Raw genomic sequence first — 25,141 nt, forward strand, 5'->3', positions numbered from 1 at the left:
ACACACAGACACACATATAAACATCTATAAAAGGACATATATAACATTTAAATATACACACACACATATATATAACAAATCTATGAATATATAAACATGTACATATACATATAAGATATTATTCCTTAATTGAAATTCATGTTTGAGATGAGCATTATATATACATATATATATATATATATATATATATATATATATATATATAATTTTTTTTTTCGGACTATTATTCTCATCCTTATTAGTTGTTGTTTTTCATCTTTATTGGTTGTGGTTTTTCACGACGTTTCGGCCAACTATTCCTCTAGCCTTCGCCAGGTGGTAACCGCGACGGATAGGAACTTCGAATCTCCTAACTGCATTCTCAGCAATCACTGCAACTGTCTCACCACGTTTTGGCCAAGTAAACCTCTGGCCGGCTTTGAGTAGGATTGAAACCGCTATCTTCAGACAATGTCTATCTGGAACCGTAGAGATTCAACGTCTCTATCAACTGCGCCACGGGCTCCGAAGTTAGGAGATTCGAAGTTCCTACGCGTCGCGGTTACCACCTGACGAAGGCTACAGGAATAGTTGGCCGAAACGTCGTGAAAAAAAAAAAACAACCAATAGAGATGAAAAACAACAACTAATAAAGATGAGAATAATAGTCCGAAATAAAAATAAATTAATAGACATAACATATGTAAACAAATATATATATATATATATATATATATATATATATATATATATAAACATATATAATGAAAATGAATAAACATATATTCAATATAACGAAAAACATCATGGTCACTAGAAATAATATATTCTATTTACACGCACATACACGCATTAACATATACATATATATAATGTTTGTGTGTTTTCTTTTTATCCTGTTCATTATGTTTTAATAAGTACATTTATATTCATGCTGCGCAGTTCTTCAAAAAATCATATACTAATTTTATTAAAAACTAAAATAGCATTGTTACATTCCAATATTTCATTCGATTGGTATTTTTTAACATTAGATTTAAATAAATCAACATAACTTTCAGCTTCATATGCACACATATGAGGGAGGAGGGCGAGACAGAAACAAACACGCACACACACACACACACCCATATATATATATATATCGATTTATAAGACATTTATTAGATTCTGTAAATCAGTGAAATGTGATTTCAAAGGCAGTTAAATACAATTATAAATGACAAAATCGAAAATTAGTTCAGATAGGATAGTAAATTCATTGTAAATTGGTACTTATTAAAAAAAAATAAAAACTGGTAACTAGATTCGAATATCAAGGAATAATTTAGCATGTATTTTTTGTGTATAATAAATAAAGATATACTTGTGGGGACCCCGACATTGCCCGGTCGTAAAATACGCTTAAATATGATATTTTAATTGATGCAGATTTCATATTTAGTATTATATGATATTAGACCCAATAAATAGTAATGATTTAAACAATTTAAAAAAAAAAAAAAATCTCGTGCGCCACCACTGAGAATCGAAACCAAAACGTTTAGCTTACGATTTTTTTTTTTTTTGCCTCTGCCGTTAATGCGTGAGTTATGAAGACATGTTTACTGCAAGGATAAGGATTAAAAAATGGACCAATTTCTACTATGTTACGCATGCATATTCGTAAAATTTTAAGTAAATTTTTAAATTTTCACACTTTTGTCCTTGGCTAAAACCCAAATATAATGTTTCCCATGGGTTCAAATTCCTTATACTCGAAATTTCATTTCTGTCAACTAAACTCTGAGTTTGGCATTCAAATTTTTTTAAACAAAAAGATATACGTATATATAAATATAAATAGAAAGAGTTTTGTGTTTAGTATACACTTGTTACGCAAGTATAAATGAGGGAGAATATCTGTATTAATATAATTACACGTAATATTACGTTTGTGCAAAAATAATGATTTTGACTTGAAGTTAAACGTCAAAAAACATTATTTTTGAACCAACCTAGTGCATAGACTAAGATATGTATCTTGATAGATAAATAAGAACTTATTCCGATAAACAGACTGCAAATAATAAGAACCAATGGAATTGGGTGTCCATGTCGTTGATATTTTTGCTTCAATGTTACAAATTGATAATTAAAATTCGTCTTAATGAACGAGATGCTGTATACGAAATGCAGTTGTTGTTTGATTACCTTTTGTTTAGTGCAACGACAGGACATAAAAGTAACATCTTGGAATTAACATTTTTTTTTTAATATTAAAAAAGAAAAATTGTATTCTTTAAATTGTATTCAAGAAATTTTTATAGAAGTATAGATAGATATAAAATACTATAGTGTAGTAAATCCAGATTATTTCAGTTTTAATATATATATATATATATATATATATATATATATATATATATATATATATATATATATTACACACACACATTTTTAAAAGAATTTCATTAGTAGTCAGCCGTCTTCAATAAAAGTACAATATTTTCAACAATTTATTCCTCAGTATTTGTTTTTAATGTATTAGTATTTGTATTTTTCCTATCTTTCAGACCGTTGTTCTCATTTTTTAACTTAGGAATTCTGCGTTTGATTTCAGATCAAGTCACTTAACAAAATATAACTGCGTCTATATATAAAAAGGTGGAGATATAAACCCTTGAAAAAGAGTAATCTACTCCGGGAGGACTAAATCAAAGGTTATGTTGAAAATTCTCATGAGGTTATCCACTGCAAAAAAATTCTACGGAAAAGACCCTAGAGTTCAACAGTCGGGATTTCTACAGTGAATTTTACCTCGAGGTTTGGGATTTAATTCTACGTAAAGCGACTTAAAGAGAGATTAATTTTCATTGTCACTAGTGAGTTAGGTATGAGTGTTGCAATACGCCATCTTTGTTTTGAAAAATATCCATTAATCCATAGCATATTTCTCTAAGTTTGTCTATCTGTCCGTTAAACATTTTTATCAGAAACTACTTGGCCGATCTCGCTGAAATTTTGTATGGTCCTGTATTATAAGAGGCAGTTAACTAAATATTATGGTACCCGTTGATAGACAATTACGGATTAATAGGAATTAGTATATAATGCAAAAAAGAGTAGAATAGAAATCCGGGATACGGTGGCTCAAGGATACGGTTTTTTTTTTCAGGTTACGATGTGAAATACGATGTGTTTCCGAACTGTTTACAGCATTCGCCCGACATTACAGTGTTATTCATAATGGTATTTGATTATATACATGTATATTAAATACTGTACTGTGTTTGTTACAAATTTTTAATGCCCTATCCCGAGGTTCTACTGCATAAATGCAAGTATCAATTTGGGATAAAGAACTCATAGATCAAAGAGCTATAATTTTTGCCAGATTTTAATGGGCTCAAATGTTATATTTTTGTTAGGTATTAAAATAGCAGCGCACAGTTGGTTCAATGGATACAACCTGGGACTCTGTAATCGATTATCCTAAGTTCAAATATTACCAGAAAACTATCGTGTACACTTACGCATTGACCTCAATTGGAAAGGCATGAACTTACAATACCCTTCCAACTATGTTTAAGCTAAAAACCAGTCTCTAATTTTAAATTTAATTTATTGAATCGTTTACAAGAGTTTTTTTTTTAAGGTTTCGGCATGAAATAAACAAAATGAGTTGATATGTCGATAAACAGATCAACTCGATCAAGTATTACAGACATAAATAAAACAAAAAACAAAAAACAAACATAGTTTCGGAGATACATCTTTGGGTAATTTATTTATTACTGACTTTTACCACGAACACTTATTTTTTTTTACTTTGAGAGTTGGCTGCGTTGAATCGGTACTGACCTGTTTGGCGACTTCGTGGCTTAGTGGGGGATGCTCTTTTCTCTACCCTGCAACCTCTCTCCCACAGAAGAGACGTTGCGAGCCTATCCTTGTTTTATAGTTATTTCCATGGGAGGTGCTCGTCTGAACTCCAATCTCTGGTCCCCCCTCGCCAATCTTTCACGAAAAACACCCGTCTAGCTGAATCCACTGTGAAAAATTTCACCCACTCTTTATCTGTGCCTAAATCAAAACGCGGATTCCATGAACAAAGCTTATTTCTTAGAACTGCACGTCTGTGGAACTGTTTCGTCTGCCTGCTTCCCACCTGACTACAACTTGGATGTCTTCAAGTCCAACGTTAACAAATTCTTAATGAACCGACCCCTTAAGTAAACACTTCATCAAATCTCCACACAAATTAATGTACTTGCAATAACTCTTATCCCCGAGTGGCTTCCGGGCCTTGATTAGAGGTGACCACTGTGTAAAAAAAAAAAAAACGGTATGTTACGTTCACCTTATCCACTGGGAAACTTTTATTGCAAATGTTGTCAACCTTCACCGAGTCCCTAATGTAAATACCTTGTTCTAGAAAGACTTGGCCAAGCCAATATCAAAAGCAGATTGAAGCTGGTCAATAAATTCCTACTGTGTTAATTAATAATAATTTATTTTGCTCATGTTTTTTGTCTGAAGTTTACGCCCGGCATAAAATTATTTTTCTTCCTTTCGTCTTTTTACAGTAATTTAAGAGAATGCAGTTTATGAGAAAAGCAAGGTGTGGCCCGCGGGTTTTTCTGAATGGCACGGATAATTACAAAATAAAAAGGAAAAACATTTATTCAAATCCTATTCGTTTTAAATCTATTCTTCGTAAATAAATCAGAAACAAAATCTTTACTGCTATTTAAATCGCGACTCATTTGATATTAACTTCCAATGAAAGTAACAAATGCAAATATTTAATTGCTACATTGTTAAATATGTATATGCACCTGAGATTTAAGTGAGTAGTGTACTTGTCCGTTTCTCTATTATGGACATATGTTTTTATCTTCATTTTTGAAGAATTACTTTCAAAACAGGGGCAGATAAATCAAGTAAACCTTAAACTTTCCCAAAAGATTTCTTTGAAAATGGATGTGAAAACAATAAATATGCGTGATATCTATTTAAAAAAACAAAACAAAAACTTTGGACCAGAAAAAAAAGAAACTATCAACTCTTTAGTCTGAAAAAAAAAAAAAAAACTATTATCCTCCTCCGAGAGATGTATCTGCGGAAAGTAAATGTATTCCATAACAAAAAGAAATGAAGAAAACGTTTCGAAAGATGGCCAAAGATTTTTCCATCTGAAAATGGAAGTTTTTTTTTTCGCGTTTCCTGTGACCCGCAGTGACATTATAATCTTTTTTTTTATATGCATATTAAGTTTTCTTAAATTTATTGTAATTATGTAAATGTTCAGAAAATTAATGTTTTTTTATTGTATTGACCATAGTGTATTTGTTCTATTTAGATAATTAAAACTGTGGAACTTGATTGCTTTCTTGCAGCTTGTATTCGATGATCGGGTGATTTCATTAAAAAAAAAATAACGGGATTATATATATATATATATATATATATATATATATATATATATATACTAGCAAAAGTACCCGTCGTTGAATGGGTTCAAAAACAACCTACAGAAAATGGACTCTGATTTATGAAAGTATGGTAGGTTTTGAAAAGGAAGGGTTGTAAAGAGATAGCTTCGAATTTGGGCGTATCAAAACCAAAGCAAAATATGATGAAAGTAAAAATAAAATAGATAAACCCCATAATTTATTATACTATACCTGTTCACACTGAAACACTTATCACAATATTCTGTGGATCTATATAAAAAAATACCCTGTTAAACTTTGTGACATATTTCTATTCTATGGAGGTCAGGCGCGAATGAACACCCCATAATTTTATTATACCATATTTCTTCAAACTGAAACATAATTATCAAAGTATACTTACGCAGATAGATATGAAAAGTTTTTTTTTTTTAAGTTTGTGTCTATTTCCATTCTATGGAGGCCAGGCGCGAATGCAGACCCCACAATTTTATTATACCATCCCTATTTAAGTTAAAACATACTTATCAAACTATTAGTATGTACATCTATATCAAAACAACTTGTAAACGTTTTTTTTTATTTTTACATTTTTTATTTCCATACTTTGTGGACCAGGCGCATACGCAGACCCTACAATTTTAATGAATCATCATTATGCCAGATCAAACATACCCATTCTTGTGTCTCGATACATCTATCATTATATGTGATCAGTTTTCTATAATAGTCAACCATATAGGAGCCTATTCGTGGCCACACACACACAGACGTTCAGCTTTATATATATATATATATATATATATATATATATATATATATATATCGTGGCTCAGAGGCTAAGGAATAAGGGTGGATAATTGTATGTTTTGGTTTCGATTTTATTTAATGGTCCCCAAAGTCATATACACATATATTTAGTTTTGATCTAGCTACCATATATTAAGTTCAATATAATAATCGATAGAAAATTGTTTCCATATAAAATATGTAGCCTGCATGAATTATACTATCATATTTAAACGTATCTTACGACATGCAACGCCGGGCTGCCTGCTAGCTTTTATCTAAAAAGTTTTGCGAAACTTTGACATTTTCGGATAGGTTCTTCTTGATTAGTTTCCTGTTCGGATAGAAGTTCATAAAATATGACCCCCCCCCCCTCATAAAAAAATAGCCCCAAACTGCACAAAATAATCCACAAATACACAAGTGTACAAAATTAATTTAATAACATATTTAGTCAGCGATTTTGAAAATATTTATTTTCAATAACTTAATGTTATTTTCCCCGTCGATTGTTGAGCATTTTACGAAGTCGACGCAGTTGATGTCAACAGTTACGAGATAGATTCGCCCATTTAAGAGTGGTGACAGAGATGTAAGTGACAAAGCACACTCCAGACGCCCATGTACAGCCACCAACCCATCGCTGGCAAAATTGCATTTAGAATCATGCGTAACTATTATATAAATCTCACTTGTCTGTTTTAATGTATGTATGTATGTATGTATGTATGTATGTACGCATGTCTGCCTAAAACCTTCGACAGAGGCGACGGATTTTCACGAGATCGGTATCATCCTGAAACTCAACCCTTTGGATGACAAATATCGAAAAATTGACTAAAAACATTAATTCCTTCACCATTAACTGGGCACTTCTCTACAGGGAGGGGTCGCTTTTTTCGCCGATATTTTCGAAAGTAACCGCCTCTTTTGGATTGTCTAGCCTTAATTTAAACCTACGTCACTTCCGGTTTAACGCGTTACGTTTTTTTTTCTCTTCTTTTCCTCCTTCGCGGTACGGGTTTACTACCACTTTTTTATTTTTTGCTCAACCAACACCCTTGCACCCCCCCACTTTCTTTTCCCCCATTCGAGTTCTGCCTACTACAACATTTTTTTGTTTTGCTCAACACACACCTACAAGCACCCGGGTAACGCTGGGCACCCAGTCTTGTTATAGAAAAATAAATTCTGGAGCGCAAAAGGTCGCCGTTTTAATGGTACTTCTCCCGTCTTAGTAGCTCTTCATTTTTTTAGTTAAACAATAGGAGGCATTACTTTTAGAACAAATGTCCTAAATAAACGAGTGTTATACGAATGTACGTCTTGCGATCGGATCTTCCATAAAAAAATGCCGTAAAGCTAACGTATGCTTGTGTTAATTATTTGTCATAAATTTTATTAATACTTTCTCTTATATAAACGAAAACAACTACACAGTTCCGCAAATCGATGCGTCTTGGACAGTGTCGTTAGCTTATGATTTTCATAAAGCGAGCGATAGAGATGGAGGAGACATTAGCGAGATGTGGTTTTAGAACAAAAGGAAATTTGGTGAAATGAAATCACAAACGTTTGGAGATTCTGAGATTTCTAAATCTTTCAGAAAAGAACAACCCCAATAATTGAAACGACAATGCTTGTGTGAATCTGAGATATTTGTATTTGTATTAATATATTGTATTCATAAATATTTATCAAAAAGAATGAATACAAAACTCAAATCTATTTCAAGCTGATTCAACTTTACGCAATAAAGACGCCATCTTTTTATTATGTATACGCCATGGCCGGGATATATATATGCGGCTGGAAACCTCTTGTGAATTTCATATTCCCTATAGACTTCCTCCCTCGGAAGAAGCCGACTTAGCTTGCCCAAAACTAATACCACACTAGGTATAACCGGTTCGTTTAATTATGCATACTAGTGGAGCCTGTGGAAATTCCACAATGGCAGTGGAAATAATTGTCGATTTTGTTTCAATTACAATTATTTCTAATTAAATATTTTTTTTTTAGAAATAAATGACATTGAAATTAATCTAATGTTATTATTTTTTTTTAGAAATTATCATCTACGTACGTTAAAAATACTAACAAATTATTAAATACTTCACAACTATTTTTACATTACAATTTTACGAACAAATTTTCGATGAGAAATCGCCTCAAGGAAGCCATTAATACATGAAAAGGTTTCACTAAAAAAATAAATATAAAATGAAAACAGGAAGAAAAAACGATTTGTTCAAAACGTACTGACCCAAAAGCGACATCGATTTTTATTTATATCTTCAATACTTGGGAGATCCTATTTATTAAAAAAGGTTGGTAGAAGGTTATAACATACAACGAACATTAAATTAGCGCATCTATATACTAATAATTTCATTTTCGTAGTATGTTATCACCTTCTACTTTTCTTTTTTAATAAATAGGATCTCCCGATCGAATAATTTATAATCTGGAAACCGTGACACGTGTACGTACGTTAAAGGCACTGCGGTATTAATATATAAACGTAACAAATAGTTGTAAACGTTAACTAATTTACATACTGATTTTGAAAAATAGTACCATATTTAATTCACTGTTTATTTGTTTTTTTTTTAATTTGATGTTTTCATTTTAATTTAATAAATAGTTACGTTTTGTAATATTTCTTTTCTATGGAAACATTTATAATTTATGTTCAAATGTTCTTTTTCCTTGCGAGAGAATGATTTCATTTACAGCAAGTTGCAATCTATTTCAACATTGCAATCTATTTCAACGTTGCAATCTATTTCAACGTTGCAATTAAAAGATACAACATAGGTTCATAATTTTGTTTTATAAATTTAAATATTTAAAAGGTATCTTTAATGATCCTCATTATTTCATAACGGCCTATACATTTTTTTAAAATATTACCTATACATATATACTTCACTTATGATTTACCCTTTATATATATATATATATATATATATATATATATATATATATATATATATTAATTACTATTTACCATTTTATTCCTTCATTCTCATTTCATGCCATTAAGCCGAGTTTTTTTTTTTAATTTTCCGACCCTTCTCTTTCTCTGATGAGAAGCATTTAGCTTCGAAATGTAACGACCTGAAGATTTTTTCTTAAATTTCTCCTTTAACATTCATAATTGTTCTGATAATATAATAAAGTTTTATATAAATAATAGGGTATTTGGCCGTCTGAAGAGTGGCTATTTTGGAATATTTTTGTATAGCATAATGTTTAAAATTGTCCTTATGCTAACAAAACAATTGTAACAAATGTGAAAATACACAATATGGTGCTATTATTTTTTATTTTTATAGTCATGATTTACATGCTCGATTATAAAAAACTGATACTCATGAAGCTTAATAATGGAGTTAATTTTTTTTACTTTAAATTTTATTGGTATATGAACATTAGCGAATGTTAATATATTACCATTTTTAGTTACAAATATTAATAAAGGTATATATATATATATATATATATATATATAGCAAAACGGTTAGAAGCTCAGACTCATTTGGGCGGTCGGGTTTCAATCCTGGCTTGAGGTATTTGCTTGTCTAGCCGCTATGATGAGCTGTATAACAGCGAAACAGTACTGTATGTGGATGACTATATATATATATATATATATATTGTGTGTGTGTATATAAAACGTATATTATATTGAATGTTTATTAATTGAACATAAGGAATCAAGAAAACACAAGCGTAAAAAAAATATTCGAGAATTTTTTTATTCTTAATATAATGATAATAGTTTTGGGGTACCTGCAAAATATATTTATTTTAATAGTGAAATAATTTTTTGCATAAGTTGGGGAATATATATATATATATATATTTTCCGTCACTAAAAACGGTCAATTATGACAGAATGACTTAGAATAAATACTTTTTGCAAAATTTCTAAGGTAAATATTACATTTTTATGAATAATCCATATTAATCTCAGACTTTATATATATATATATCTATATATATATCTATATATATATCTATATATATATATATATATATATATATATATATATATATATATGTGTGTGTGTGTGTGTGTGTGTGTGTGTGTATAATGGATGTATGGTTTTATTTATCTAGACGAAAATCCTCTGGAACTTCTGTGCTTATTAAATGTTCTCGATGAATGAACAGATCGTGTTTATAGTATATGTATTCATACATTTTCGTCTGCATATGTGCAGACATGTTTCTGTAGTCCGACTTTTCAGAGATTCTACGTCGTCAGGTTACTTTTCAAGACCAATACCTAGATTCGTTTTGTTGTATCACTAATATATTAGAATTATAAAACGAACACACTTTTGAGAAGTACATTTACAGCCTGACAACGTATTATCTCTGAAAACAGGCACCACAGAAACTATATGCATGTATGTAGCAAAGAAAATTTGAATAAACACCCTATATATGTTAATTATCCATGGGTACATGTTTCATCGACTCTCCGACTATTTATGGGTGCATTCATTCTTATGTGTTAAGTGATATATCAATATCAATCTTTCCAGCGATCTAAAAATCTTTCCTTTAAATTATTCGGTTACAGAACAAAGGGAACCTCTAAATTTGACCGGTGTTTATTTGGATCCAGGCTTTCGACATGATGCGACCTGAACAGCGCACACGTTTATACCGATTTTAATGTGCGTGTGTGTTTACTTTCCCAAAATGAAAGATGGCGTGTATGTTCGAATGAGTGTACGGACGGTTTTTATTCGGTTGCGTTAGGGAAAGAGAACCGAATCAGTTGATATTCAAGGACAGACGGAAGTTAAAATGCAGACGCTTGAATGTAGAAATTAAGTCAAAGTATTTCAGCGAAAAAAAAAAATGTCGCATCGCTTTTGTTTAAGATATCTTTGGAGTTATACAATACATAGACTCTTTTCAACTCTCCATCTATACATACATATATATATATATATATACATATATATATAGTAAGTTATAAAATATATATGGCGATTAAGCTACACTGAATATTCCGCGTTTCATCCACTCTAGAACTCTTCAGGCTTATGCGCGAACCACAAAATTCGCGCATAAGCCTGAAGAGTCCTAGAGTGGATGAAACGCGAAATATTCAGTGTAGCTTAATCGCCATATATATTTTATAACTTACTAACTAGCTCTACCTACGTATTTAGCACTTTAGAAGTAAATACTTAAAGTTTACGCATAAATTTATACTTTCGTACATTAATTTTATGTGAGTAAATTAAGTAGTTTATATATATATATATATATATATATATATATATATATATATATATATATATATATATATATATATATATATATATATATACAGGGTGTCCATAAAGTCCGTGTGCGCCTTAAAATATTTATAATTTTATTTGTGATTGCAATAGAAATAACATGTAAAAAGAATTTGATTTTGGAACAATTCATTTTAAAATTGCACACGGACTTTATGGACACCCTATATATATATATATATACCAAAATCACGTGAACACGCCGGTTCTCGTCAGATCATCGAAGTTAAGCAACGATGAACCTGGTCATTATTAGATGGATGACCATTTAGAAATAGAAGGCGCTATATGTGCTCTCTGCTTATCTCGGCATTGTTTTCAGTCGTCCTGAAATTTCGATTTGCCACTGGTATTTTGCAGTGCTGGCTGAGTAGAGGCGTGGTTGGTAATTGCGCAACTCTTTCCACAAAATTACACGAGCAAGTCTAGCATCATCCATAATGTTTCGAAATCGATAGCGGTATATATTACAAATACGTCGTTCCCTGCACCTCGATCTTATATGTCCACGGCAAGGTTGCGTACTATAAATGTTGGAATCAATAGAAAATACCACAGATAATAGAATTATATACACACGTGCATACATATTAGTGTTACTGTTTTATATCGAAGCATATCGTTTAATAATTGATCACGAACTCTGTCTCTAAGCTCACTTTGAAATAATCTTTCGAAAAAATTGTAAATAGAAATGGGGTATAGATAAATGGATACAAGAAAATATCGGTAATAAGAAAAAAGTAATTTTAATTTAAGGAAATTAGATGCAAGTATATATATATATATAAACCTTTATTACTTTATCTTCATGCGGATACGTTATATATATATACATATACACACACACATATATACACACACATATATATATACGCACACACTTTACATGTATGTGTATCTTATATTAATTAGAATTTAAATTTCTATGCATTCATACAAAAACCTGATTGAAATCTCAATATTTTACTACAAGTGCGCTATATACGTAATAATATAAGAACATCTCGAGTTTACTATTTAAAACCATATTTAATCATACGATTCTTCGACAACAAAGTTATTTTGCTATTAATAAGTTCAAGATATTTTCAAAGATTTTATTGATGATTTGTCAAGAAACAGAACACAGAAAAATTTAAATAATGCAGAAAACAAACGTTAACCGAAGGTTTTTCAAGTCATCTCTAATTTTACTCATATTTATTCAAGATTTTTCCCATTTGAACATTCCAATTTATTGGATTTTATTTCGTTCAAGTCTTCGATTTTTGTCATTTCTTAAAATATCAAAATTATGTAATCGATTTTTATTTATCGAAATTAAAATAAGGATTTTAGTTATAAGGTTTATTAGAATAATTAAGTCCGTTTGGAGAATTAGCTCTACTTACTTATTAAGCACTATTGAAGTAAATACTGAAAATTTATGTCGTATTTTACCTTATAATATTATGTGTGTGTGTGTGTGCATTTTAGAAGATAACGATCGTATTTTATTTTCCAGTGCCCAAGTCTTTTTTAATTCTGTAAAATTTTCATTTGCTATTTGAAATAAGATTTTGCATATATATATATATATATATATATATATATATATATATATATATATATATATATATGTGTGTGTGTGTGTGTGTATGTATTAGCTTTACAAGAGGCATTTAGGTTTCGTTTTTTATATAGTCAGAAAAATGACAATTTGACTTTTCCTGAGGACATTCGATGATTCGATCGGTAAAGTTCACATTTTTGCTGATTTATTTGTGTGATTAATTTGTTTTTCGTTTGCTCTTTTTACATATATATGTGCGTGTGTGCATGTGTGTGTGTGCATGTGTGTGTGTGCGTGTGCATGTGTGTGTGCAAAATGAAAAATCAAACATCGTCATCGACGTTTCGTATTTATTCCAAGATTTACATAAAATGAATAAAGACAAAGCGTGAATGAACATATAAACGAATATCGATTTTCGATTCGTTCATTTTCAATTATGTTGGATTATTACGTCCTATATGCATGATCATTACGTCATTATATATATATATATATAATATATATATATATATATATATATATATATATATATATATATATATTAGTCCAGAGTAAGCATATTTGTACGATAAAAATCCAAGGAATATTCGTCTGATTTATATAAATAATAAACACTTCTATTTATATTAATATTTATTTATATAGACGTTTACAGGCTTCGCTACGCTGATATGAGAATGTTTCGATCTGTAGTTATTTATAACTCTTAATATTAGTGTTGCATTCATTTATAGATATTAAGTGTTTTTATTTATCTCTATGCGTGCGTGTGTATGTGTGCGTGTGTATGTGTGCGTGTATGTGTGTGCATATCATAATTATCAATCGGTGCATGGTCGTTATGAGAGAAAAGAAATAATTTCCCGGAAAAAATTAAAACTAATAACCAAAACCGTAAAAGGAAAAATGGCATACGACAATTTCTTCATTTTTTCATGCGTAAATAATAGAGAGAAATCTACCTCTAGCGGATTGCGATAAAATTGTAAAGCAAACGTATTTTTTTTTTCATACTGCCAAAAAACAACGCCATGGTGTATTATTGTAAAACCTATATATATCACTAGAAAATTTGATTTTACATCATATGATGTTAGCATAATATTTTTTTTATCGTTTTTCACTTATAATATATTTTTAATCGATGTCTAGATTTTTATACATGCTCTTTTATTTTTTTAATACGTCAAAGCAATTTGGATAAATAGTGTTTTACATTCGATTTCTTCACACACACATATACAATATATATATATATATATATATATATATATATATATAGCTTTGGAAGTTTCTTTCAAATCTTGAAAATTAAAAAAAAAATGGCCTTCATTCGAACATTATTTTGTCAGTAAATCAATTAAGCTTTTGTATCGCTGAATAGTTTTACTTACATGAATAAACAATAGTACCAATAACAAAATAGTTGTTGCATCTGAATTCTTGGAACTAATATATCTAATGTACTAATTTTATTATCGCAAACTATTTTATCTATACTATATATACAATTATATATGTACGGATGAATATATACATATATATGTATATTTATACATCTGTCTCTCGTATATAATATATTTATTTATACATTATTATCTCCTATATAATATTTTGACTGCAGAAATTCCCCGTCAGACCAAAGTATCAGAGGTTTGCAATAACAGATGCCACATACTAATTTATTACATTTAGGTTATAAACCACTATCTTATGTAATTTTCAAATACAATTTTACACACATTAAGTCATTATAATAAAATACTACATTGCATCCTAGGGGCAACACCATCACAATCGCGACATCTATAGAGGAAGGTGTCTCTATATATATTTAGTCTTTCCATTGCTAGCACATGACAGCAAGACCACTTCTACATTTTTCTATGATACTTTCATTGCACCCACCGTAACTGGTTATTAGCTACATACACATTATATAATCTATTCATTTCCCGATTCAAAAATAATAAATTATCCCCTCTCCAAATCCGCCTATTCTGCTTGGCTGAGACCTTACTAATCACATATTCCGGAATCCACTTTACATAAACAGACATTCTAGAAATTTTACAATTTGGTGTCGCTCTCTACAGCAATCGTGCTAAACAATAAAACAAACGTATTAACAACTCATAATCGGACATTTTAATACTGGTAACCTTACATTTACCTATGAAAAAATACCTACACGCCATTAAAAATATTTACGGGTAGTTTTATTTAGTTTTCGATTTTGCAGTGGCTTTTTCAGCCTTACAGGATGCTGTTTTTAAAATCTTTTTTAGTGTTTTTTTTCGTTTTGTTTTTCCCATTTCCTATTACTGTGGAAGATTTGAATTACTTTTTTAATTTCCGCAGATAATCTAGGCTTCAATCTGTTATTTATTGTGTCTGCAATTTCTTTTTATAACCCAATAAACGCTTACCAATAAGTTAACACGCCAATATATCATGCAGGTAGGTTTTTAATTCCATACGTAAACACTTACTTGTTATTTATTTGTTTTTGTCTTTTTTTTGCCTATTATAGTTTCTGTGGAGTATTTAATTTTCTTTTCCGGACTCATTATCGACACTGCACAGAAATTGCCTTTGCTTTTTTTATGGGGGGGGGGGTAAATTTTCCATTAGCTCCACCTTTACAATTTTCTTAAAAATGTCAACTTTTTAAGATTTTCGACTGTGCTGATTAAGAAAATCTCATTTAAATTTGTCAGAGACAAGTAGTTTTAGAGATAACAAAACCCGTAACATGCACTGCGTTTAACTGGCCTGGTTTCTACGAACACACGATAAACAAATCTACTTCTCTCCGACCGACACTGCCATCCCCCAATTTTTTAAATTATTATTTCCGGGTGGTATGCTGACAACAAATATCATGGTTTAATTTGGGGTAAATATTTTTACCCCCCCCTGAAAAACTAGGTTGTTTATTCCGAAAGCCGTTCTTAACATGAGGAGGTTGGGGTTGGCCACCAACAACAACTGTAGTCTAATTTTTTACGAGGCGTATCCACTGGGCTACGCCGTTTAACGGGTCTTGCTAGTATACTATAATTATGTTCTGCTTGTCTTTAAGAACTTGTTGATAAACACCAGAGTTTCAGTGAATTTACATCTAGGAAAATACAATAATACACACACACACACACATATATATATATATATATATATATATATATATATATATATATATATATATATATATATATATATATATATATATAGTTTCACCAGCCATTGGTTTATGAACGTTGAGTTGATAGTTGTATGGGTTGGCGAATGATGGGTGGCCAACGGCTTTAGTTTCTAAGGTAAGTTTACTTACATCTGGAATTCGAGAGCATACTGGCACGCTAGAAGAAATGGCTGACCGTTTCTTACTAGTTTTTTAATTTATTTTATATTTTTGAGGGGAGGGCGGATTTCATTTTTCATACTTCTTTTAATTTTACTCAGCCATTTTTTGAACCCCTTTGGAACGACTTCTTTCATCCCTTCCATTTTCGACTTTTGTTATCTTGTTAAAACAACCAGCTTTGAACAATCAAAATTGGAAGAAAGAAATATAAACTTGAAAATATTACTTTTTCCCAAATTTTCTTCAAGATAAAATTTACATTCACAGTTTTATTTTATATTCTTTTAAATGTTTTACGTCGGCGTCTGTTTCATTCTTAGGCCTGTCATCATTCTACTGAGGCAACGAAATATTTAAAAATTAACTGCGATAAAAATTAACTTTTATTAACATCAATGTTTTGGCATACTGCCACGGTGCTATCGTGTTTAGGAACCACATTTAAAATGGGCATACTAAGTAGAGAGTTATGTAGCAAGATGTTTGTTAGCTTTAAAAAAATCTAGGAAATAAAGAAGAGAGGAAATTAGGAAGGTAAGCTATTCGAGGATAGTGCTCTCAGAAAAGAAAATTTTTCATTATGTGACGGATAATACATTGACAACTATTTTTGTCTGTTAGTCAGGAATATTTAACTTGAAAGTCGGAGCACATTACGTGAATGTTAGTGTTGGGACGATTAATCAGAATTGGAAACTGAAAAGAAATCAGAATTTTTGGTGGTATCGGGATTGGGATCGGATTTGGAAAAAAAAGCGTGCCTATTTTCCAATGCTAAAAACGATTTTGTAAATTGCTTTTTTTTTTTTTTAAATTTAATTTTTTTTAAAACAAAATGTTTCATCGCTAGTATTAATAATAAAATAACACCTATTCGTTTGAAACTACCAGTCTAACTAAAATATAGAGATTAACCACTCCCACAGGTTTATTTTTACGCTCGAGAAAATATCTGCTCATTTAAAATGTACGGCAATCAGAAAAAATAACTTTATAGTAAAATATTTCGATATTTAACAATCATAGATGATATCGCAATCGGAAATTAAGTACAGAATCGGTAGTTGTATCGGAATCAGGAAAAATATTTGAATCGTCCTATCACTAGGAGACGTACTTGTAAAATAAAAAGCATTAGTGTAACATTACGGTGATGGGACAGCGACGAACCCTGGTAGACAGTGTGGACGTATAATGCATATATAATGCGTATAAAGAGACGCGTTTTTACTCTGTATAGGAAGTAGAGATTGGGGGTATATGCGCCTGCTTTGATGTGGCAACAATACTCGATGCATAGACGAAAGACAACTGAAAAGTATTTCATTATATAATAAAATAATATGGCTGACTTGTACCTTATTTCGTGACCAACCGAAATTCGTATATAGACTTTAAGACTATTTATTGACTGGCAGCTATAAGCTAGGTTAAATTAGTTTAAACAAGTAAAGTCAAGTATTATTGTTCATTGTGCTGCTCGCTCGAAGGGAAAACATGAATTTACTCACGCATAAAAGAAAGCTTTATTATTTTCAATAATTATTTTGTGACTTTAGAAATGCTAATTGGAATATATTTAAATACATCTGTACACAAAGTACCGTTGAAAATGGTTAGCAATCACTTAGAAAATGTAGTTAAATAGAGATCTTGCTTGAAAAACAGGTGTGACCCAGAAATATCATTTAAAATATAATAATAAAGATGAAGGTTTCCTATTAAGAATATAAGTTTACTAAAACACACAAATATATTTCTTCCTAGCAGAAGGACCAAATATAAATATTAGATGTATAAAATTGACGCTTAGTTGATTAAAATAAATGTTTGAATGTATATATATATATATATATATATATATATATATATATATATATATATATTACGGTTTGCGGTCTCGTTATATTTTGCGGCGAAATCAATTTTTATGAGGAGAGCGACGCAGCGACGACGAAAGCTTTGTATTTAGTATTTCAATGCAGTCGCAGGAGCGTGTGAGTGTGTGCGTTTTTACTTTGCAACACACACGCATGCGCAAGAATGTTTATATACGCATTGAAGTGCATGTGCGCATGCGGTTTCTGTCCCTCACCCTAAACCGCTTCTCACCATTCTACTCCCCTTTTGTGCGTACGTAAATGTATGAGTCTTTGAAGGCCCGTCGTTATTATTGGTGGTTTGCCATGAAGCACATTCAATTGTTGCTGTATTTTTGGATCTGTATTGAAGATAGATTAATTGATATACCGATAAGGATAGAATACGAAAGAAAGATAAATGGATTGATATGAACAGACTGGGAATTTAATATATATATATATATATATATATATATATATATATAAACGACATTTTTGCACCAACCTAATGTATATATATATATATATATATATATAAACGACATTTTTGCACCAACCTAATGTATATATATATATATATATATATATATATAGTAAGGTAATTGATAATTTAAACTTAAAATTAAAAACTCTGTTTCATAAGAAGGAACACAACAAAGCCAATAAATTGTACGATCGTTTCGGAAACGATGCTTTTATTGTGATAGACATCAAATCATTGACAATAATTTTGGCATAGTTTTTTTTTTAAACAAAGTCTCCTTATCAGCAAAAGTATTGTGTTTTATATATATATATATATATATATATATATATATATATAAAGACACCATAAATAAACCTAGCATTTTTTAAGCAAGGAAGATGTATCTGGAAAATATTAAAATACAAAGGAAAATATTTACTTATTAATGTTGATAAGCAAAGTAATATGGGTTGATAATAAAAAAATAGAATAAAATTATTTATCTGAATTTGGTTTTAATATTAGGTTATATGTTTTTAATATAATTTAAGAATTTATATATATATATATATATATATATATATATAAAAATACATATATATGAATAAACAATTAATAAAATATGTTAAAAAACACTTGGAAATTCCTACCCTCTGATGAGAAGGAAAGTATTTCTTCGAAACTCCGCGGATTAAGGACTATCTAATTATCTAGTGTTTTCTTTTCAGATTAAATATGTTTTTAACTCATTTCAAAGTGTTTTTAACATATTTTATTAACTGTTTGTTCATATTATAATCTCTAATTCCTATTTGGTTTTATCGAGCTTTTACATCTGGCTGAGATAATTTTATGAATATTAATTCTTTAATATTTATAATATATTTTAATTTTACCATCTTGGATCATTTTGGTAAATTTAATTGTAATTTTTATTTTATATATATATATAGTTAACTTTTATTAAAAACATTATTATAACTTTATATTTAAACCAAATTCAGATTTATAATTTTATTCCATTTTTTATTATCAACCCATATTACTTTGCTTATCAACATTAATAAGTAACTATTTTCATTTGTATTTTAATATTTTCCAGATACATCCAAATGAATGCTTTGACGATAATTACGGTTTTCAAAAGGCGAACAATTAAAAGGTATATAGATATGTTCTTTTCTTGTATTTTAATGAAATTAGTAATTTTACTATCACATTAAAATACACTCTGCTCTTTAGACTACTGTTCTAACCCCCTTATATATATATATATATATATATATATATATATATATATATATATATGTGTGTGTGTGTGTGTGTGTGTGTGTGTGTGTGTATGCAGTAGAACCCCGGAAACGATAGCTCTAGGATACGGTTTTCTTTGGTGACGTCGTGAAGTACGATGTTTATCCGACCCTGTGTAACGGGATTTTGTCCGACTTACGGTGTTATTTATAATGTTATTTGATTATATACATATGTATTATATACTTTACTGTATTTTGTTACTAATTTTTAATGTTGTATCCCGGGGTTCTACTGTACATATATATTAGTGATAGGACGATTCCAGATTCTAAACTAAATACCCGATTCTGATACAATTACCGATTTCGATTCTTTATAACTAAATATTTAACAACGAAGGAGCTTTTTTCCACAATTACTGTAAAAACATGCTAAATGTGCAGATATTTTTCAAGCGTAAAAAATGCATTGTAAGGACGATCTATCGATTTTAGTTTTACTATTTGTTAAAAATCAATAAATTTTTAATTTTATTATTAATACCAATAGTGGAAATTCTGCTTTTAACAACATTTATAAAAACAAACAAACAAACAAAAACAAAGTAAAAGACAATTTAAAGAATCGTTTTCGGCATCGAAAAAAGGCACATATTTTTCCAATTCCGATACCTCTAAATGTTCCGATTTTTCCGATTCCGATTAATCGTCCGGACACACTAATTATATATATATATATATATATATATATATATATATATATATATAAACGCAGAATATTCAGTGTAGCTTAATCGCCATATATATTTTTTAAATTACTAACTAGCTCTACCTACGTATTGAGCACTTTTGAAGTAAATACTTAAAGTTTACGCATAAATCTATACTTTCGTATATTAAATTTATGTGAGTAAATGAAGTAGTTTATATATATATATATATATATTTATATATATGTATATACACTCTTCCCGTTAGAAGGAAAAAAAAGGCCCGTATTATACAAACTGTAGATGAAAACTGGCTTAAAAACATTTACTGGAAATGAACGAAATATATTCATTACCAGAAGAAAAAAAATTAACAAATGACTAGGGAGAAAGATTAAGCATACGTGAATAGGAACGATTTTTTTTTAAATAGAAATATTTATTAATATAAAAACAAAAATGAAACTATAAAAAAATGGCAGTTTAGAAGTAATACGAAAAAGAAAATAGAGGTAAGTAAAAATGATCATTAAAAACGAATAGGCAATAAAATTGAAGAAATGAACCGGAAGAAAAGTAAAAAAGTAAAAACAAAGTAATAGAAATGAAAAAAGTGCTACAGAAATACATATAATACGGAAAAAAATTTTACATATAAAAACTAATAAAATGAACAGAAAAAATAAAGAAAAACGAACGTGAACCCGCAGAAAATTGATATATCTACACTCCTATATATATATACTAGCAAAAGTACCCGTCGTTGACTGGGTTCAAAAACAGCCTACAGAAAATTGACTCTGATTTATTAAAGTATGATAGGTTATGAAAAGAAAGGGTTGTAAAGAGATAACTTCGAATTCGGGGGTATCGAAACCAAAGCAAAATATGATGAAAGTAAAAATAAAATAGAAAAAACCCATAATTTATTATACCATACCTGTTCACACTGAAACCCTTATCACAATATTCTGTGGATCTATATTAAAAAACCTTGTTAAACTTTGTGACATATTTCCATTCTATTGAGGTCAGGCGCGAACGAACACCCCATAATTTTATTATACCATATTTCTTCAAACTGAAACATAATTATCAAAGTATACTTACGCAGATAGATATGAAAAGTCTTTATTAAAGTTTGTGCCTATTTCAATTCTATGGAGGCCAGGCGCGAACGCATACCCCACAATTTCATTATACCATTACTATTTAAGTTAAAACATACTTATCAAAGTATTTTTATGTATATCTATATGAAAAACACTTGTAAACGTTCTTATTTTTAAATTTTTTTTTCCATACTTTGTGGACCAGGCGCGATGCAGACCCCACAATTTTAATGAACCACCGTTCTGCCAGATCAAACAGAGCCAGTCCTGTGTCTCGATACATCTTCTATCATTATATGTAATCAGTTTTGTTAAAACCATATAGGTGCCTATTCGTGACCAGACACACACACACACACACACACACACACACACACACACACACACACACACACAGCTATATATAATTCATTGTGTATTGATATCAGATTAAAAAAACCCTTTTTCTATTTATTTAAAAAGAAAATACAACTTTGTTCTATATGGTCCGTAGAAGTGTATTCATCTGCAAAAGATCTAGATAATTTGCAAATTCTTTTAAAACATTCATTTTAAATAATTCCTTATTAGGCTTTTCGGTTTTCTCTTCTTTAGTTAAATATTACGCGTAATTATATCCATGCAAGTATTCTACATGATTTATACCTACTTAATATTTACGTAAAAAGATTATAGTAAATACAAAGCTCTTTCTCTCTCTCTCTCTCTATATATATATATATATTGTTTCACAAGATTTCCCTAGTAAACTTATCGTTCAGTTTGTTGTCTACAGATATGAAACTAAATATATAAGGTATTCGAATGCATGCTAAATTTTATATTTGGGTTTTAGCCGTGGGAAATCGGTGCAAATGTGTGAAAATTAAAAAAATGGAATTTGTCAGGAGAAGGTCGAGCGACGGCATTACGAATATGAATGCGTAACGTAATAGCTATTGGTTCATGTTGTAATTGCAAACGTGTCTTCATAGCTCAGACATTAACGTCAAAGGGAAAAGTAAATTGTAAGCTAAACGTTTAGGTATCGATTGTCGGTGGTGGCGCACAAGTCATTTTTTAAACACTTAAAATCATTACTATATATTGGATCCAATATAATATAATAAATACAAAATCCTCATTAATCAAAATATTATATCTAAGCGTATTTTACGAACGGGCAATACCGTGCGGCCTGCTAGTATATATATATATATATATATATATATATATATAAGATATAAGACACTGATAGAATTCAGATGAAAAATTCTGATAGATATTACTTGAAGTAATACTTTCAAGGAGATCCTAGCCAAAAAGGAAAAGCTCAATATCTAAGAATAGAGCAATATATAAGTTTCCTGGTTAAATTTTAAATTCTGAAAAAAAAAAAAAACATATAGATACATATATTCGATTTAAGAATTTATTGCTTGACAAAAGGATATATAGAAGGTGTTATTTTAATTTCCTTAATCCATGGATTTTCAATAATGGTTCATATCATCAGAGGAAATGAAACGCATTTAGTAAAATGTTTAGTTGCAAATGGACGCTATTTTGCTTTTCACCACAATTATTGAAAATATTTTTTTGAGTGGTTGTGGATAATTATATGGAGAAAATTATACGAAAAGAGAAGTTTATACAACCTGGGTAATCCATTATCGGAAGGAGTTCAATATCGTTCGGGGTTATAAGTCCAGGTGGGCAAAAATTAGGCCCATGGGAAAAAATGATATCCACATATAGCGAAAGCGCACTGGTCCTTATTGATTTTTCGAAAAGTATACCGGGCAGATTTATTCGTTGTTGCGTTGATTGTGTATTGGTTGCTATAGTCCAAATGCTTTCTCGGTGTTGACAAAGTATATCCGAAATTGAGTGGATATACCATACCTTAAATATTGAGCTTTTCCTTTTTGGCTAGGATCTCCTTGAAAGTATTACTTCAAGTAATATCTATCAGGATTTTTCATCTGAATTCTACCAGTGTCTTATTAATAAAGCATACATATATTTAGTCGGGGGATAAAGGAGACTCCTTATACCAAGCTATTTCGAAGCCTAATGCTTCTCATAAAAAGCAGAGAAGATGCTAGGTAACATAATAGCGATGTGACGCCTAGCGAGAGATTCACCAGGATCAAAATAAATTAAATTATTGATATTTGGGGAAACTATATTCAACGCTAAGTTGAAAAAGGAGAGTGTATTATATAAAGTGTAGCACACACAAACATATATATATATATATATATATATATATATATATATATATATATACTTTGTGTGTGTGTATAGATGTGTAGATAAATTCAGAGAGACTGAGATGAATCTATAAACATGAATAGACTTAGATGGATTTAAACATTTGAATAGTGTGAGGACGACACACACATGTACATGTAAATGCATATACTTGAGAGAGAGAAAGAGAGAGAGAGAGAGAGAGAGAGAGAGAGAGAGAGAGAGAGAGAGAGAGAGAGAGAGAGAGAGGTGGGGGGGGGCGAAAGACAGAGACAGAAAATGCCGGTATATTGAAGTTATCTTAAATCTGAAAATCATAATATTTAGTATCAGGTATAGAAACGTAGGAAACGGGTCCTATATAGGTTGCATGAAGCCGTAGTGTACATTAAAATGGATACATTGATAGATATACTGACGAACCAGAATGGAATAAACGCAGTGGAAAGTAAGATAACTACGAATAAACAGATAATCAATCGAACGAAAGATCAATAAAATAAATATAGTGTTCGATTTGTAAATCGTAGAATTTATACATAAAGATTAACCCGCACAAGATGACGAATATAAATGGGTGAAACATATATATCGTAGAACTCCGGGATACGGTGGCCCTAAGATACATTTTTTTCAGGTTACGATGTGGATGGAATTCTAGGTTTTCCGGACACTGGTTACGGTATTTGCGCCACCTTAAGGGGTTATGTATGTTATTTGGTTACAAACATGTGTAATATATGCTGTGCTTTATTTTGATACAAATTGTTAATGCAGTATCCGGGGTTCTACTAATACACACACACACACACACACACACACACACACACACACATATATATATACATATATATATACATACACACTAACATTCAAACATATAACTAGCAATGTAATAATTATGTTTATTGCAGATGTGTCACTTAGAACTGACGAGGTTGCTCAAATAATAGGTGATCGTGCTTGCAGTGTTATATATATATATATATATATATATATATATATATATATATATATATATAACATAAATATATGTAAATTG

This window comes from Euprymna scolopes, chromosome 18 (genome assembly GCF_053919585.1).
Source record: "Euprymna scolopes isolate OS-2025 chromosome 18, ASM5391958v1, whole genome shotgun sequence".
In the NCBI taxonomy this organism is placed as follows: Eukaryota; Metazoa; Mollusca; class Cephalopoda; order Sepiida; family Sepiolidae; genus Euprymna; species Euprymna scolopes.